Source organism: Suncus etruscus, chromosome 3 (genome assembly GCF_024139225.1).
Source record: "Suncus etruscus isolate mSunEtr1 chromosome 3, mSunEtr1.pri.cur, whole genome shotgun sequence".
NCBI lineage: Eukaryota > Metazoa > Chordata > Mammalia > Eulipotyphla > Soricidae > Suncus > Suncus etruscus.
This window is the reverse complement of record NC_064850.1, coordinates 62406509-62420467: the sequence shown is the minus strand read 5'-3', so window position 1 is coordinate 62420467 and position 13959 is coordinate 62406509. Positions and strand designations below refer to the sequence as shown.

At 36.2% G+C, this 13959-nt stretch overlaps 1 pseudogene; it reads right to left on the bottom strand.

Annotated features, from left to right (window-relative positions):
* Positions 1 to 12049: 12049 nt before the first annotated feature.
* On the bottom strand, positions 12050 to 12146 carry LOC126004839 (uncharacterized; annotated as a pseudogene).
* Between the last annotated feature and the right edge of the window lie 1813 nt (positions 12147 to 13959).

Below are 13959 nucleotides of genomic sequence, written 5' to 3'. Positions count from 1 at the left end.
GACTAAAGGCATCTTTAAGGAGGAAACAGCACTCTCCAAACAAGTGGAAGCAGAGATAAACAGATGAAAATATATTAAGCTGAGAATCTTCTGAACTTCAAAGAAAATATTTCCCAGGATAAAAGAGCCACCCATTGAGTGGGAGAAACTATTCACCCAATACCCAGATAAGGGGCTAATATCCAAAATATCCAAGGCACTGACAAAACTTTACAAGAAAAAAAAAAAAACATCAAAAAAATGGGGAGAATAAATGAACATTTTGCCAAAGAAGAAATACATATGGCCAAAAGGCACATGAAAAGATGTTCTGCATCACTAATCATCAGGGAGAGGCAAATCAAAACAACTATGAAGTACCATCTTACACCACTGAGATTGCCATATATCACAAAGAATGAGAACAAGCAGTGGTGGCAGGGTTGTGTAGAGAAAGGAACTTTTATTCACTAGATGGGAATGCCATCTAGTCCAACCTTTATGGAAAGCGATATGGAGATTCCTCAAAAAACTGGAAATTGAGCTCCCATAGATCCAGCTATAACACTCTTAGGGATATACCCTAGCAACACAAAAATACAATACAAAAATCCCTTCCTCACACCTATATTCATTGTGGCACTATTTAAAATAGCCAGACTTTGGAAACAACCAAGATGCCCTTCAACAGATGAATAACTAAAGAAACTGTGGTACATATACACAATGAAATATTATGCAGCCATCAGGAGAGATGAAGTCATAAAATTTTCCTATACATGGATGTACATGGAATCTATTATGCTGAGTGAAATAAGTCAGAGGGAGAGAGATAGACACATAATAAATAGTCTCACTCATTTATGGGTTTTAAGAAAAATAAAATACATTTTTACAATAATTCCCAGAGAGAAAAGAGAGGAATTCTGGAAGGACCAGCTCGTGACATTAAGCTCACCACAAAGAGTGATGAGTGCAGTTAGAGAAATAACTACGTTGAGAATTATCGTAACAATGTGAAAGAATGAGGGAAGTGAAAAGCCTGTCTAGAGTACAGGTGAGGGTGGGGTGGGGAGAATGGAGATTTGGGACATTGGTGATGGAAATGTTGCACTGATGAAGGGGGGTGTTCTTTACACAACTGAAACCTAACTACAATCATATTTGTAATCAAGGTATTTAAAGATATTAATAAAAAATTAAAATGAAGGAACTTTTGTAGTAATGGAAAATGGACTTTCGCAGGACTTGGGTCACCCCAGCACCCATCTACCTGCTTCCTCCGGAACTCCAGGGCTTTCCCTGGGCCACATGCTTGGGCTAGCCAGTGAGGTGGGTCCTGACGAGGAGCTTATAGGTTACCCTAGGCTTTCCCCATTTCCCACCCGGCTCTGAATGGAGGGTTTGGGTAGGGGCTCCATGCGCTAGGCTTTTTGGGCAAGCTAAGGGAAAGATGAAGTCTTGGCTGCCCCCCACAGCCTTCTCTCTCCTTCCTCCCGGTCTGCAGGGTTACCCCTGGCTGCCTGCTCAGGGTCCCAGCAAGTGGGTTCCAGTGAGGAACAGTTTAAAGGAGACCCCAGGCTTCCCTGTTCCTTCACGGAGAGGGGAGGGGACTGGTGAACTTCCGGCTTTCAGCAATTAGGAAGCAAATACCTCTCTGGGAGTCGGAAGCTTCAGCAGAGAACATGGGGATGACATGGCTCATGCGGTAGACTTTTTGGCCAAGCTTAGGAAAAGGTGTAGTCTCGGCTGCCCCCCACAGTCTTCTCTCTCCTTCCCCACTTCTTCAGGGGGCTTTGAGGGGACTGGTGGACTTTCGGCTTCCAGCAATTACAAAGCAAACGCCTCTTGGGGATTCGGAAGCTTCAGCAGGCAACATGGGGATGACATGGCTCCAAGCGCTCTTCGCTTGGCTTAATCACAGACCAAAGTGGTGTCTCAGAAACAACACCCTCCCTCTTGACTATTTTTAAAACATAAAAGAAACACGTGTATCTCCTTTGTATATCCCAGATGTATTCCCTTAACATCTATAACTCTTTTCAAATATCCTCTTATATAGTGACAATTTGGCCCACTGGGGTTTTTTTTTTTTTATTTGATTGTTTGCTTTTCCCCCTTTGAGCTCTGTTTTATAAACAATACTGGTAGAAGAGTATCTCTGTATAGCAATCATGTTTGAACCAAGTTAAAGTGAATGTTGGACTTTATTCGTCGGCCCCCAGATGCACCAACAATATCTTGTGCATTGTTTCTCTTTTGTATAGGCACATTAAAATGAGATAATAATACATATGCAAACAAGTTCTTATCTAATAGAGATGAGAATACAAATTTGGTAATGCAATTAGGCCTTATACCCTGAACATTGGCATAATGATTTGGCTTAGGCCTCAGAAGAATGGGCATTGCCCATACATCCCTGAACAATGGATACCATCTATGGAAACAACTAAAATTGTCTATAACATTACCAGGATCCAAACATCTACAAGGGAAGACCTACCACTGCTCTGGCATTGACTTACTTCAAAAACTGCTCTCAACACCCAGACGACTCAGCAACAGCCTGCTTGCAGGGCAGATCGCTCCGCATTTACTGGTGTGCTGAAAATAGAGGATGCTCCACATCAGCCTGACTTCAATGAAAGAAATGCATAGAATCCAGAATCTTTAAATATAGGAACCTGATACCAACAACAGATAAAGTGTGAAATAGTTTCACTGGGACCATGGAGAATGACTCGGGTTGGATAGACTAGTATGCCTGGAGCCCAAAATCAATCTTATGCCAATAAACTTCTGGGGTGAGGCCTTCTTGTAATCAGGCCAAGGATTTTTTTCCCCAATATTTTACTGGGCCTATGCAAACAATGGTGATTGCCACACTCACACCTTTACTATTTTTTTTTACCCTTATCCTTTAAGAAAAAAAAAACAATTTATTGAACTTAAAAACAAATAACTATAGTAGAAATTCTGTCTTGAATACAGGCAGGGGATGGGAAAGGGGGAAGCGGGACATTGGGAGGGGGGACTGTTACACTGGTGAAGGGGGTGTTCTAAGTTTGTGACTGTAACCCAACTATAATCATGTTACTTAAATAAAAAATATATTTTAAAAAAGAAATTAAAAAAAGGACACACAAAAAAGAAAGAAAAGAAAAATGGACTTATTTGTTTTGCTACAAATTAAGTTTACCAGAATTTATAACCAAAATTTCTCACCCCTCAGTACTTGGAAGGAAAGAAGGAAGGAAGGAAGGAAGGAAGGAAGGAAGGAAGGAAGGAAGGAAGGAAGGAAGGAAGGAAGGAAGGAAGGAAGGAAGGAAGGAAGGAAGGAAGGAAGGAAGGAAGGAAGGAAGGAAGGAAGGAGAAAGGAAGGGAGGAAGGGAGGGAGGGAGGGAGGGAGGGAAGAAGGGAGAAAGGGAAGAAGGAAGGAAGGGAGGATGGGAAGAAGGAAGGAAGGAAGGAAGGAAGGAAAGAAGGAAGGAAGGAGAAAGTGAGGCAAAGGAAGAGAAGGAAAGAATATTTATGTCTCTATATGCTATCTGCAGACAAGACTAAAGCCCAGGTTGTCATATCTGAACTCTGCTCTGTATGACACCATAATGGCTGTCTGCAATGTATTACCAAATTTGTTTTTGTAGTTCAGGAAGATTTTCTACTATAAAAATATTTTGTGCCTACAAAGGGGGGGATTGGAGAGGGACTGGAAAATTGTGGACATTGTTGGAGGGAAGGTCACACTAGTTGTTGACTTGAGTATGGAACATTGAATAACTGAAATAACCATATTATGAACAATTTTGTAAATCATGGTGTATAAACAAAGTTTTGGGACATTTTAAAAAAAGATTCCCCAGAATTTGCATAAACCACATTGATCTAAAGTAAATTTCTGCCTATTATATGATTATTTTGAATTCTTGTGTTTACTGATTTCTTTCTCACCCTTTATATGCATCAGTTCTCTCTTCAGATACTTAAAAATGATCAGCAAAACAAATTTGCCATTTCCTACTAGACACATGTTCTTTTGGTTTGCCATGATTTTAGGATTTTTAATATACTACCCATGAGGCCAACTTCAGAGATTGGATCATTGGAATACTCAAATACATTTTCCTGCCACAGTTTTGCAACTTTGATTTCCAATAATTTTTTACTACAAACCAGTTTTATTGTGCTATTTTCAATTTCAATTTCTATTTGTTGATTTGTTATTTGCAACTAATTTTAGCTGTGTGATTTTGGTCTAGTAATTGAAATTCACTATGCCCCAAATTTCACATCTACAAAGGAGAAAAGTGTTATTAACAGCCTATTTGTGTTATGAAAATTAACTATTGCCAAGAAAGCACTTTAAATAGTTCCTAACATGAAGTTAATCCTCAATAATCATTAGCTGTTACAGTGGGGATGTGTACTTGAGTGATGACAAGTGGTTGAATCTATGCTTTCGTTAATGCAGACCTTTCCATTTTGACTTTTTAAAGCAAAAGCTTCCATGAGATAAACCTAATTAAAAAAGTAAAGAAGAGTTCTTGTATATGTATTTTGGGATGAATATCCTTCCAACTTGGGGGTATATGCCTAGGATGAAAGCCACTAGAAGGATTCCGCCCATTTTCGGGGTATTAGACTCTTACCCCGATTTATTACTTTTTTCTTTTTCAGACAAAACCACGTAACTTGAAATAGCTGGTCTTGCCTCCAGTTAGAGGGGGAAATAAGGGAGGCCTCAAGACCAAACAGGTGCAAGACTACTAAGTACTAGGTTAGATACAGAGGGGACCACATATTCTAGCCGCCCTGGGGGTGAGGGAAGAAGAAATGGGAGGGAAGACAAAAACGGACGGGTAGGGAGAACAATTCGGTGATGGATGGGAATCCCTCCTGATTCTATGTAAATATGTACCTAAAATATTATTGTGAACAATATGTAAGCCACTATGATCAAAATAAAATTATATTATAAAAAAAAAGTTAAGAAGCCTGTCTAGAATACAGGTGTGGGTGTGGAGGGGAGGGGGGGATTTGGGGCATTGGTGGTGGGAATGTTGCACTGTTGAAGGGGGTGTTCTTTACATGACTGAAATCATACAATTACAATCATATTTGTAATCACAGTGTTTAAATAAAGATCATTTAAAAAAAGTAAAGACCACTTTTTTATGACTTGTTTTAGTAACCTCATGAAGATTGGGATCTCTGACTACCTGGCTTTGCTACTGTGATGAATTTTTGTACAAATCTATTTGTTAACTCAAATAAACTGGTAGCCTTTTATTCTTGTGATTCCAAGTCTTGGAAAAATTATGATATATTGAACCAATTTTTATTAATTTAGTAGAGCTCTCTCACAAATAATATAGTCATTTGAAGCCTGAGGTATAGCACAGTGTGTACTGTGTTTGCTTTGAACTTGGTCAACATAGATTAATCCCTGGCATCCAATATGGTCCTGTAAGAGTGCCAGGATTGATTCCTGAGCACAGAGCCAGGAGTAGTGCTTGAGTGTTGCTGAGTGTGGTAAAATAAACAAACAGAAAAGCAAAACAAGCAAAAGCAGTCATTTGTCTATTCCCAATTAGAAAAAGTTGAAGAAACAGATATTAGGTAGAATTAGTTTTTTTTGCGACCTTATTTCTTGGCTAATAGACCTTTTTTCTCTGTCTTCACAGAGCTTTTGTTGGTATGTATCTGTGTCTTCATCTTGTCTTCTTTGTACGATATCAGTCAAGGTGTATTAGAATTCTCCTATAGACCTTAGTTAAAACATAAAATGTTCTAGAAAGTGGGGAGGGGATAGGATTTTAACACAGAAATCTGAAGAGGATGCTCTTCAGACCATATGATAATCTCTCATGTTACAGCTGTACAGAATCCAGAATCTTGTTTTACTGTTTGTTTTGTTTTGGGGTCACACTTGGCACTCTCAGTGGATACTCCTAGCTCTGTGCTCAGAAGTCACTCAGAGTTAGGTGATGGTCAGCAAATCATATGGGATACCAGGGACTGAACCTGAGTCAGCCACATGAAAAACAAGTGCCCTGTCCACAGTGCTATTACTCTTAAACTCATAAATCAGAATCTTTGTAATCAACTGCTTTAATACTTATTTTTTTTATAAAAATGTACTTTATTCACCATAAAAAGACCTTAGTAAGATAAAAAAAAAAAAAGCATGTACAGAACCTGCAGTGGTTCTCATGACAGTATACTTCAAGGGTGGAGATCTAGACTTAGGCCAAGGGAATTCCCTTTCTAACTTCCCCAATACTTTACTATGCCTTGAAGAAGCAGAAGCAGAAGAAGAAGAAGAAGAAGAAGAAGAAGAAGAAGAAGAAGAAGAAGAAGAAGAAGAAGAAGAAGAAGAAGAAGAAGAAGAAGAAGAAGAAGAAGAAGAAGAAGAAGAAGAAGAAGAAGAAGAAGAAGAAGAAGAAGAAGAAGAAGAAGAAAGAAGAAGAAGAAGAGGAGGAGGAAGAAGAAAGAATAAAAAAGAAGAGGAGGAGGAAGAGGAAGAGGAAGAGGAGGAGGAGGAAGAGAAGAAGCACAAACTTTTTTATGTAGTTGCTGGTTGGGGTTTTTTGGTTTTTGTTTGTTTTTGGTCTTTTACGTAGTTGCTGGCTTTGCTTTTTTGTTTGTTCTTTTTGTTTGTTGGTTTTGGTTTTGTTTGTATTTTTTGTATTTTTCTTGTTATTTCTTAGTTGTTTTTGTTTTTGTTTTTTGTTTTGTTTTGTTACCTTTTTCTTCTTTTTTTCCCTTTTCTTTTCTAAATTGATATTATCTATAACACCTAAGAAGGACTCCTTTTAGTTTTTTGTTTATTTATTATTTTTCTTCTTTCTTTTCCTTTTACTTTTTCTATATCTCCAATAGAACCAAATTGATTGAATCATTTTGTTCAGCCTCATAAATTGAGGGGGGGAATGAATGGTACCAAATGGTAACAAATCCAAACACTTACATGAACTTTTAGTGGAAAAAAAATTATTCAGACCTGAACATCAAACCCAAAGTCAATGACAACAAAATCTATACCTAATCCACAGCAAGCTGTACAAATGGGCACCAGTTACACCAGTATTCTGGGGAGTAAAGGAGGGAGATATGGGATGCATACTGGGAACAAGGGTGGAGGGAGGACATCATTGGTGGTGGGAATGCCCTTGATTTATTGTCACTATATACCTTAAATATTACCGTGAAATGTTAGTAATTCACTTCTGCCACAATAAAAATTTTTTAAAAGTGCCTTATTTTTCATAGAAGGGGACACGGAAAGGCAAACATATATTATTAGTCCTAACATAAACCTGTATATATCTTTGGGAGAGGGGTTGGGGCCACACCTAAAGGCACTAAGGGGTTACTCCTGGCTCTGCACTCAGAAATTGCTCCTGGCAGGCTAGGGAACCATATGGGATATCAGGAATCGAACCAAAGTTCGACCAGGGTTGACTGCATGCAAGGCAAAAACGCCCTGCTACTGTGCTATCACTCCATCCCAAACCTGTATATTTTTTATTAAAAATAATATTAACACAGGCAATAAAAATAAATACTTTACTCTCAAAAGCAATAAATATAGAAGGAAAAGGGGCTGGAAAGATAACATGGAGGTAAGGCGTTTACCTTTCATGCAGGAGGTCATCGATTCAAATCCTGGCATCCCATATGGTCTCCTGTGCCTGCCAGGAGCAATTTCTGAGCCTGGAGCCAGGAATAACCCCTGAGCACTGCCGGGTGTGACCCAAAAATCACACACACACACACACACATACACACACACAAATATATATATATAAATATATATATATAAATATATATATATATATATATAGAGAGAGAGAGAGAGAAGGGAAAATAAAAACTGAAAAAGCAAAGGCAAGAATCAGAGAAGGGGAAAAAGGAGCCAACTAGACAAATAATTTCTTCTGTGTATTTTCTTTTAAAACTAAGTCCAAGACTAATCCAAAAAAAAAAGGTTAACACAGGTCAGTAATCTAAGAATTATGAAAAAAGGTAACTTTGGCCAAGCCATTTTCACAATCTTTTATATGATGAATTCAAAACCTTATGTGTTACTTTAGAAGCCCATTAAAATCATTCTTTTTATTTATACAGATCTCCAATAGTCTAAAAGCAAAAAAAAAAAAAGTTGACTTTTTAAAAAGTCCTTTTATACTAAAAACTATCAACAAGCAAACAAAAACCAAATAAATGAATAGAGTTTTGATTAGTGACACTGTGAGACGACCAGTAGACTGTCACAACAGCCACCATTGCTCTGTCCAAGTCTGTAGTTGAAAGCCTCCTCCCTAAAAGTGATTATACATGCTGCTTCTGCATTAATCCATGAACTTAATAAGCATTTGTCTCTCCAGTGGTGCCTCACTGTCTAACTCAACTACTTATATCCTGTAAATTTGCAGTCTGTTTGACTTCTAGAAAACAAAGCAGCAGGCTTGCCTGGTCTCATCAGTTTAATCTTAGAATATCTAAGTTGCTCAACAATCCATGTATCTTTATGTTCAAAGTAAAAAAAAAAAAGATTGGCACAGCAAAAGCAGTTATTAAAGACATGTGTCCCAGACTGTGTTCAGAAATTGTTAGTCTTTCTGGATGAACATGAAAATGTGAATATAGTATATTAAAAACGAATGTGGCTAATGAATTACTATGTGCTGAAATTACCACAGTCCTCTGTACTATAGGATCAGTCAGAAAACACATTTTCCAGAGAAAATAATTAGTCAGGAGAGTCATGAATCTGTCAGATGGCCTAGGAGTAGAAGTGAGTGTATGTATGTTTCTATACATTTATTCAGTATTTATTTTAGCTTCATGAGTTTAAGTCTGCTAGCATAATAAACACGAGTAAATAAGTATATACTAGCTAATGGGACTTGATCCCAAAGTTATTGATGTGCAACATGGTATCTTCTCATGTGGAGCATCTTTGTGGCTGGTACTTTCTTGGTCTCAGTAAATGTGTTGGTTGGTTGTCTCAATTTTTCAGGAAAATGGAACCCCATAAAGACATATATTTCAAATAATCATCAAACATTACCAGCAAGTTACTTGTAGTCTTACTCTAATAAGTCACAGAAGTCTGATTTTATGTTTAATGCTGGATGATACCAAAAAAGAACTACTGTAGCATTTTTTCAAAGCTCAGCTCCTCAACTTCCAGTTTATATTCACTAAAAAGTTTAATACATTCAACAATGTGAAAGAGTGTCAAGCCCATTTAAATCTAGAAGAGGTTGAATAATTTTACAAAGGTCCACATTTAGTGAGTAGTAGAGCTTGACCTTGAATTTAAGAGATTAACAATGAAATCTCAGGATTAATTTTAATAGTATACAGCAGTGTTGGACATAAAGTTTTGGTGAATTATGACCTGGGCCTACGAGGTAACACTGAAATGAACATTTTCAATGCCCTGGTCATCCCACCTTACACAGAGTAAACAGAGTATCAAATAGTTTTAGAGGATAAATAACTATAGATCTTATTCCATCTGGTAACTTTCTACATATCTTTGAAACAATGATGAGTAAGGAATGAAGAGACCATAGATTTAACTACAAACTCTACCTCTCACTACCTAACATACACTGAATAATATTTTTAATTCTCTGATCTTCAACTTACTCAAGACCTATACTAAGGACCACAGTCTTATTTATCTCTTTTCAAAGAATCCTCCTATTTTCATTTCATTATCTCAAAGAAAGTTCAGAGTATGAAGAGGCACACATTTCTAACTCCATTTGACAGGTGAAATAAATGCAAAGTAAAGAACTTTAAATTACACTCAATCATGCCTGAGATCCAAAGCCATACTTTCCCTTTCAAACTTTGACTCTACCATAAAATACTTTTTATAAAGTTCTAATAATGTTAATAGATTATTAAGTTAATTTCATTGTTAATAAGGTATTCATATATGTACTAGAGATTTAGGGGGTAGCATTTGGAGAAAATAGAATATATAGGCCTCTTCTAAAGCTAGTTCTAATTTTTTTGGAACGTTTCAAGTTTGCCAGCAAAGTGCTTTTATATAAGCAAAAACCAGTTGCCGTGTCTCACGGAAGCTAGTTATTTAGTTTCTCTCTAAGGATAGTCATTTAGTTTAGCTGGTTATTTCACATTTCCAATTGCAATGAATTATTGATTCTCAAAGAATATATTCATTACATGAATAATTAAAAAGTTTTTTGTTTTGTGACCTTCGGTTAAATCCTTAAATTTATCAAGATTCCTTAAAATACAGGCATGAATATATGAGCTCTAATCCACTGTAAATATTAAAAAACACATAGAAATATATATACAAATAAATTCAACTTGGTAGACTTGTCTTATATTCTCATCCAAAAAATATTATTAATGCTGCACAGAAACAACTTGCCCCAAATATATTACAGTTATCCTTTTAGTTCAGTGGCTTAAAACACTTGACTGGTAAGAATCAGGCCATGAGTTCAGACTCTTAAGTACTGAGATAGCATGGAGGTAGGGTGTTTGCCTTTCATGCAGAAGGATGGTGGTTCGAATCCCGGCATCCCATATGGTCCTCCGAGCCTGCCAGGAGCAATTTCTGAGTGTAGAGCCAGGAGTAAACCCTGAGAGCTGTCGAATGTGAACCCCCAAAAAAAATTTTAAAAAAATTGCTGAAACCATCCTACCAGCTCTGCTATAAGCATTCCCATGAGAAAGGGCTTGGAAGATAACTCAAGGGCCCTTTGACAGTGCCCAAGGAAGGTCAGAGAGATAGCACTGCCTTGTACACATTTGCCTTGTATGTGGCCCACCCAGGACAAACCTGGGTTTGATTCCTGGTATCCCATATGGTCCCCCAAGCCAGGAGCAATTTCTGAGTGCAGAGCCAGGAGTAACCACAGCTGGGGGTAACCCAAAACAAACAAACAAAAAAAGTGCCCAAGGCAAGGTGAGGCCCTGACCTTACCCTTCAGTATTAAGCATACTACAACAATCACATTATATTCGGTCTTGGATCAAGGGAGAAATGAAAGAGTCACATTATGAAAGGCCATTTTAGTTTTATCAGTCTTAATAGTATCTCTGCTTCTATAAAGTCTAAAATATATCCACAATTTCTGAATATACAGCTAAGTTACATCTGTCAAACTAAGAAAGTTATTTTTAAACAAATCTATGAACAAACTAATCTACTACAATACACACTTTTAATGCAACTTATCATTTTAATACCATCTGCTAACTTTTTCAGGCATTAAGAAGATGCCAGACTGAAGGTAAACTCAGGAAGAAACTATAATTTCTTTGAACTGTTCAATAATAACTGAATAGTCTGCTTTCATCAGTTATATAGAATTTATGTAATTTAACTTGAAAGGTTTAGTCATCTTACAAGAATTTAAATTTCATTAATTTGAATCTATTTTTATGCACAATGGTCATATAATTTTAAGTAAACAAGAAAGATCAACTTACTTAAATGAAACAAAAGGAAGGTAGAATCTAGCCACTTCAGATATTATATCCTAAAATTTACTCATTTGTTTTGTTTTGTTTTATTTTGTTTTTTTTTGGGGGGGGCCACACCTTTTGACACTCAAGGGTTATTTCTGGCTATGTGCTCAGAAATCGCTCCTGGCTTGGGGGTCCATATGGGACGCTGAGGGATGGAACCGCTGTCTGTCCTAGGTTAGCATTTGCAAGGCAGCTGCCTTACCTCCAGTTCCACCATTCTGGCCCCAACTTTACTCATTTTTAAGGAAGATGAAAGTTAAGTTTATATCAGGAAGGGATAAAAAGATGCTTCAGATAAAATCTAATTGCAATTTTTAAGTAAATGAGAATTATAATAGCCAAATATGTAAACATAACATCTAACAACATATGCTTTAATTTTAACTGGAAGATATAAGCTATGATGATAAATACAATAATTTGTTCATCTAACACAATATAGCACTTTAAATTATTTAAAACACAAAAGGAATAATATGAAACAAATCTCCTGTTCAACTCAGATTTCTGCCTGGATGGATTTTAAACACTGCAATGTGAGAATGGAGAATCCAGTGTGTCATCCTTACACAGGGGCCATACTAATCTTCTCTGTATCATTCCGAGTTTAGTATATGTGCTGCCCAAGAGAGCACAAGAATGGAGAATCCAGTGAATAGTAGTCTATTTGCTTGAAAGAAACTATTACTAGACTCTGGAACCATGAGGCAATATAGTAGAATGGAGGATATTAACCAAAGCGGGAGGCCCACAAAGTTTCTCAGGATTGCCTCTCTTGATCCTGACTGGCACCTGATATGCACACAGAGATAAAGGCAGGTCTCCCTCAAGGCTTATGCAGAGCATAGTGTGTGAGTCATAATACTAAATAAGATGTCAATTTCTATAAGCTAATGGGAAATGTGGGTTTTTCTGACCTAGCTACAGAGAACAGCTTTGTTGATCTCATAGAGTCTAGAAAATAAATTCACCTTTATATTTAGGAGCATTCTTTAGAATAAGGTACATAGTTCAGGAAAACCAAAGTCAATTACATGATTCTGAATCCTAGAAGAAAACCTTAGCATAAATCTTAGCATAGTTATACTTCTGTTCTTGTCATTTTTCAAATACATTCTTCACTTTTAATTTTAATCAATATTTCAATATGTATTTACTAAATTCCAGTTGGAAGCAACAGTTCATCATGGTAAGAATGACTATGTTTTAACAAAATACAAAATATATATAAGTATGCAAAATGTTATATATATAGCAAAATATATAACATATATTATATAGCATACATAAAAATATATAAAACTATATATAACATATTATATATTGTTATATATTATATCTTGCAAAATATATAACAAATATATGTAACAATTATGTTATATAATATATGGATATAAATCAAGCAACTATAATGTTTCATTTATAATGAATCAAATATAAATTTTCTATTAAAATATACATATGATACATATATATGTATATACATTATAAACATTTTCCAGGTGTTTGCCTACTTCTCATCCATTTATTTACAATCTTCCCACAAAACCCCAAGGCAATTCTCTGAACCTCTTTTCTATGGGTTGTGAAACTGTACCTTGACCAACACGGAAATAGGCAATAATCATAAGAGAGTAACTCAAGCATTGCTTGTTATATTACTGCAAACATACTTGATTCCACTATTACTGTTAGAACAAAAATCATAAAATAGTGAATATTTTCCACCCCGTTGAAGTCATAAAGAGAAACATAAAAATATATTTCAACACTATGTCAAATTTATGACTATGTCAAATAAGAATATGGGTATTGATATTTTTTAATTGATTCAAATACTTCAGGTCACCATACGGTATTGAATTCTTTGTTGTTTTGTTTATGCGAGTGTCCCGGAGCCTGAGGCCATGTGGTCAGTGCCCAGGGTTTCTGTAGTGTCAGAGATTAAACACAGAACCTAGTACATACAGCCACTATATGAGTCACAAGGAGTTTATTAAACTAGCAAATTCAGTAATTTATAGACATTTAGTAGTTTCTGTAAATGTACATATATCCAAAGGACAAATGACTAGTGTTTTTCTTTAGAAGAGAAAAAGCATTGCTCCACACATCACTATGATGATATTATTTTTCTTAAACATTTTCAAAGCAGACAGTTTTTACCCATCTACAGAAAAAAACATTGAGATTAATTTCACAGCAAATAATAAAATCCAGACTTCTCAGATCCTGCCTAGAGTACACTGGTTTCCAGCAAATTATTTGCTGAAATTTAGATTTTCAAAGAGACAATTTTCATTCTAATCTTAAATGCATCTGTTGTTGAAGAATTTCAAAATGGCAAAAACTTCTTTGTGTACAAGCTTCATTCTGGCAGACATGTTAAATAGATTTTACCATATAAAAACTTCTTTCCGTACAAGCTTCATTCTGGCAGACATGTTA